This window comes from Carassius gibelio, chromosome B3, assembly GCF_023724105.1.
Source record: "Carassius gibelio isolate Cgi1373 ecotype wild population from Czech Republic chromosome B3, carGib1.2-hapl.c, whole genome shotgun sequence".
NCBI lineage: Eukaryota > Metazoa > Chordata > Actinopteri > Cypriniformes > Cyprinidae > Carassius > Carassius gibelio.
In genome coordinates this window covers 47,785,166-47,790,806 of record NC_068398.1, presented here as the reverse complement: position 1 = coordinate 47,790,806, position 5,641 = coordinate 47,785,166, and positions in this window count along the sequence as shown.

Genomic DNA, 5,641 nt, shown 5'->3' with positions numbered 1-5,641 from the left:
TCTGTGTGAATGACGACAGATTTTTACAAATGTGTCTGTGCATTAAATTATTTTCCTATTTACAGCATAAATGAAATTTTCTCTCTGGCTGAGCATATTTTTCAATGAAACCATTTTTACATTCTTATCCATTGCTATCCTAGTCAAATTACACTGCTAACATCAACTGTATTACCAGGTGTAGGTAAACCTTTAGTTAAATGGAGATAATTTATTTGTAAATGAAATAAAACTCAGATTACTCACCTTGAAATGTCCTTTATGTCGTACTGGTCAGCCTAAAACATGTCTGAACTTGCTCCTTGCTCGTTAAGTGGGGGAGGAGCTTTGAAAAATCCTGAACTCAAATGGTGTGGAAAAATTAAGTTCCCTTTCAGTCGGTCACGTTCGACGTTACGAATGGGATCTCGCCCGAGAGCCCAATCACCTTCGAGTGGTACAAAACGAGCCAATGGTACACAAAGTACCTTGGTCTGCGGAATTTGCATCGCGAGCTCCGCCCCGCAGAGCGGGTATATAAGGAGCAACGCGAGCAACTCGCATTCAAGCTTTCGCTTCGGAGCCGAGCACATCGCTTGCTGCAATCACCGGAGTGTTTACAAGCAAGAGCTGGTGTTGGTGTGACGGCGCGATTCAGCGGTTCGTCTAGGTTTCCTGCGACAGCTCCCGCGTTCCCCTGAGCGCTTCAACACCTCTAAAAGAGACAATTTCTCTCACAAAAGAGATACGGGCTGATTTGCGTCTTTTTAAAGATGTCATTTCGCCCGTGTGTTTCTGGGTGCGGTCGATATATCGCTCCTCGTGACGGTCACGATCGCTGTGTCACGTGTCTGGGCTTCCAGCATGCTGAGACTGCGTTCGTGGATGGCTCATGTTCTCATTGCGGGGACATGACCATCTCGGCGTTGAGATCGAGACTCGATTACCTTAAAAGGTATAGAGTCCCCTCTGCCACACCCCGTTCTAGCTCTTCTCGTAAGAGGGCTACTTCGGCTGGTGGCCAGGGTGATCTGAGGGTTACCGTGTTGGCTTCCCCGACGAGCGAACCTCCTCGGGCCACACCCCCCTCACATACGCCGCAGCCGGTGGAGTTCCCGGATGAGTTTCCTGGACCCTCACAGGCTCCTGACATCTCATTCGGGGCTCGCGAAGAGGACCGTATGTCGATCGCCGCATCACAAGGCGGGCTTGAGTCCTCGGGAGATGAGGGTTCGGCTGCGTTGCCTCCCTCGGGAGTGCCAGCGTTCTCCGAGTCCGATCCCGAGCTGACGGCCGTGCTTTCCCGGGCAGCGGAGAGCATCGGGCTTGACTGGAATCCTCCACCCTGTCCCGAGCGCTCGAGGCTGGATGATTGGTTCCTGGGGGCTGCTCATGCGGATCGCCAGCACCCCCCTCTGGTTCCTTTCTTTCCGGAAGTGCACCAGGAAGTAGCTAGTTCATGGAAGGCACCTTTAACTGCCCGAAACCGTTCTGGTTCTTCCTCCGCCTTCACTGCCCTCGATGGCGGGGCGGCCAAGGGGTATGCTGGGATTCCCCCGGTGGAGCGTTCTGTTGCGATGCAACTGTGTCCACAGAGCGCCTCCGCTTGGCGTGGTGGTCCCAAGCTGCCCTCCAAGGCCTGTAAGTTCTCATCCACGCTTGTGGCCAAGGCTTACAGAGCTGCGGGCCAGGCCGCTTCTGCCCTGCATGCCATGGCCTCACTTCAGGTCTATCAGGCCAAGCTGCTCCGGCAGCTGCACGAGGGCGGTGCTGACCCAGGGGTTTTGCAGGAGGCGCGCACTGCTACCGACCTCGCTCTCCGGGCGACGAAGGTCACTGCACGCTCCTTGGGTCAGGTGATGTCCACTTTGGTGGTCCAGGAGCGCCACCTATGGCTGAACCTGGCAGACATGAGGGAGTCTGATCGGGCTCAGCTCCTCAACTCCCCGGTCTCCCAGGATGGCCTCTTCGGCGACGCGGTAGAGAGCTTTGCCCAGCAGTTCTCTGCCGCCCAGAAGCAGTCTGAGGCCATCAGACACATCTTGCCCCGGCGGCCCACTGCTGCTTCCACCCCGCCGCCGGCGCAACCTCAGCCTGCTCGTCGCCGAGGGCGCCCCCCCGCTAAGGGCGGCGCAACCCGTCTCTGCCCCTAAACCTGCCAACGCCAGGCCAAGCGGCGTTCCTGAGACGGGCGACCTGGAGTTGGAGATGTCAGCTCATCAGGAGATGGTAGCAGGACCACTCCTTCCCCCGGAGGAGGGCCGGGGGAGAATCCTTTGTTCTCGTTTTCTTTTTGTTCCACCACTGGCCCTGCGGCCGGTGGTACCCAAACCTTCACTAAAGGAGCTGTTTCCTCTACCTCCGGGTCCCAAGAGGCCACGAACGACAGCTGGCGACGTGCTTCCTCGCCGCTCTCGTTCTCCTCTCCCCTTGCCAGTTTCCATGCAAAGACGGCTCAAGAACGCTTCGCCTTCTCATGCCCTCTTTGCCACTTGGAGTCAGACGAGTGCCCGCACTCCGCCCCCGCTAAGGGACGCTATGCCTCCCATGCCGGGGCTGTCTGCTCCACCACGCTGCCCCACTGTGGGTACGCCTGTAGTCCCCTTGACCCCGCTGGTTTGGTTCCTGGGAGCCTGGCTAGAGCTCCCCAGGCCTTCCCGCTGGATCATCCGGACGCTCAGGCTCGGCTACGCGATTCAGTTCGCCCGGCGTCCTCCCAGGTTTCGGGGTGTCCACGCGACGATGGTGGGCAAAGATGCCCCTGTCATGCGCGCGGAGGTCGCGACCCTGCTGGCAAAGGGCGCGATAGAGCCGGTCCCTCCAGCCGACATGAAGTCCGGCTTTTACAGCCCTTACTTCATAGTACCCAAGAAGACAGGTGGGTTACGACCAATCCTGGACCTGCGTGCCTTGAACCGAGCTTTGCACAGACTCCCGTTCAAGATGCTAACGCCCAAGCGCATTTTCGAATGCATTCGTCCGATGGATTGGTTTGCAGCGATCGACCTGAAGGATGCGTACTTTCATGTCTCCATTCTTCCTCGACACAGACCGTTTCTTAGGTTTGCTTTCGAGGGGCAGGCATATCAGTACAAGGTTCTCCCATTCGGGTTGGCCCTGTCTCCCCGCGTCTTTACGAAGGTCGCGGAGGGAGCCCTGGCTCCTCTCAGGGAACAAGGTGTCCGTATCCTCAACTACCTCGACGACTGGCTGATCCTAGCTCACTCTCGATAGCGGTTATGCGAGCACAGGGATCTGGTGCTCAGACACCTCGCCCGACTGGGTCTTCAGGTCAACTGGGAAAAGAGCAAACTCTCCCCTGTGCAGAGGATCTCTTTTCTCGGTATGGAAATAGACTCGGTCGCCATGTTCGCGCAGCTTACAAACGAGCGCGCGCAGTCACTGCTGAATTGCCTGAGACAATTCGAGGGCAAGAGAGCGGTTCCACTGAAACTGTTTCAGAGGCTCCTGGGGCATATGGCGTCCGCGGCGGCAGTCATACCGCTCGGGCTACTCCATATGAGACCGCTTCAGCACTGGCTTCACGACCGAGTCCCGAGATGGGCATGGCAACAGGGCACGCTCCGAGTGACCATCACTCCGGCCTGCCGCCGATACTTCACCCCGTGGTTGGACCCCTCATTTCTACGGGCCGGCGTGCCCCTAGAACCGGTGTCCAGACATGTTGTTGTGTCAACAGATGCCTCTGCCACGGGCTGGGGTGCCATGTTCAACGGGCATGCTGCGTCAGGCTCCTGGACAGGACCCCGACTTCAGTGGCATGTCAATTGCCTCGAGTTGCTAGCAGTACGTCTTGCTCTGCACCGCTTCAGGGCGTACGGACAACACTGCGACCGTAGCGTACATCAACCGTCAGGGTGGTCTACGCTCCCGCCGCATGTCGCAACTCGCACGCCATCTCCTCTTGTGGAGTCACAAGCATCTGAGGTCGCTTCGTGCCATTCACATTCCAGGCAGGCTCAATCGTGCAGCCGATGAGCTCTCACGACAGCAGTCTCGCCCCGGGGAATGGAGACTCCACCCCCAGTCGGTTCAGCTGATTTGGGAACACTTCGGAGACGCTCAGGTAGACCTGTTTGCCTCTCCAGAAAATTCCCACTGCCAGTTGTTTTACTCCCTGACCGAGGGTACCCTCGGCACGGATGCCCTGGCACACAGCTGGCCGCTGGGCCTGCGCAAGTATGCGTTTCCCCCAGTGAGCCTTCTTGCACAGACGTTGTGCAAGATCAGGGAGGACGAGGAGCAGGTCCTCATGGTTGCGCCTTTTTGGCCCGGCCGGACCTGGTTCCCCGAACTTGTACTCCTCGCGACAGCCCCTCCCTGACCAATTCCTCTGAGGAAGGACCTTCTTTCTCAGAGACGGGGCACCCTCTGGCACCCACGTCCCGATCTGTGGAACCTACATGTGTGGGTTCTGGACGGGTCACGGAAGGTTTAGGTTCCTTGCCACCACAGGTGGTAGCTACCATCACTTCAGCTAGAGCCATGTCCACCAAACATGCCTATGCTTTGAAGTGGAACCTCTTCGTCACTTGGTGTTCTTCACGGCGTGAGGACCCCTGGAAATGTCCAATTGGGTCAGTGCTTTCCTTTCTTCAGGAGGGGTTGGAAAGAAGGCTGTCTCCTTCCACCCTCAAAGTCTATGTGGCCGCCATTTCGGCTCACCATGACCCTGTTGAAGGTAAGTCTCTTGGGAGGCACGATCTGATCATCAGGTTCCTGAGAGGAGCAAGGAGGCTTAACCCGCCTCGCCCTCAGCAAGTCCCCTCTTGGGACCTCGCAGTGGTTCTATCAGCACTGCAGAGAGCTCCCTTCGAACCCTTGCTCTCGGTAGAGCTAAAGTTTTTATCTTTGAAAACTGCGCTCCTGACGGCTTTGGCTTCGGTGAAGAGGGTCGGGGACCTGCAGGCATTTTCAGTTGACGAAGCGTGCCTGGAATTCGGGCCGGTTAACTCTCACGTTATCCTGAGACCCCGGCCTGGGTACGTGCCCAAAGTTCCCACCACTCCTCTTAGGGATCAGGTGGTGAACTTGCAAGCGCTGCCCCTGGAGGAGGCAGACCCAGCCCTGGCGCTGCTCTGTCCAATACGTGCGCTCCGCACCTACGTGGACAGAACTCGGTGCCTTAGGACCTCAGACCAGCTCTTGTCTGTTACGGAGGCCAGCAGAAGGGAAAGGCTGTCTCCAAGCAGAGGTAATCCCACTGGATAGTGGATGCTATTGTCCTGGCTTATCAGGCTCGAGACCTGCCATGCCCCCTAGGGGTGAGAGCTCACTCAACTAGGAGCGTAGCTTCCTCCTGGGCGCTGGCGCATGGCGCCTCGCTAGCAGACATCTGTAGAGCTGCGGGCTGGGCGACACCTAACACATTCGCGAGATTTTATAATCTCCGTGTAGAGCCTGTGTCCTCCCGGGTACTCGCCCCTTCGGGCCAGTAAGGACCTGCTAGGTGTCAATCCGCTTGCTGCGCCATTCCACTCCGCGGACTGGATGCGTGCGCTATTCCCCTCAGGTGAGTTCCTCAGTCAGAACCCTGGGTTCCTCCAGCACTGTTGATGTCCAACACTTGCGTACATGCCCTTTGGTCAGCCATGTGTGGGACTAGGTGCCTCCATGTGTCGTGATTCCCCTTCCGGGTAAT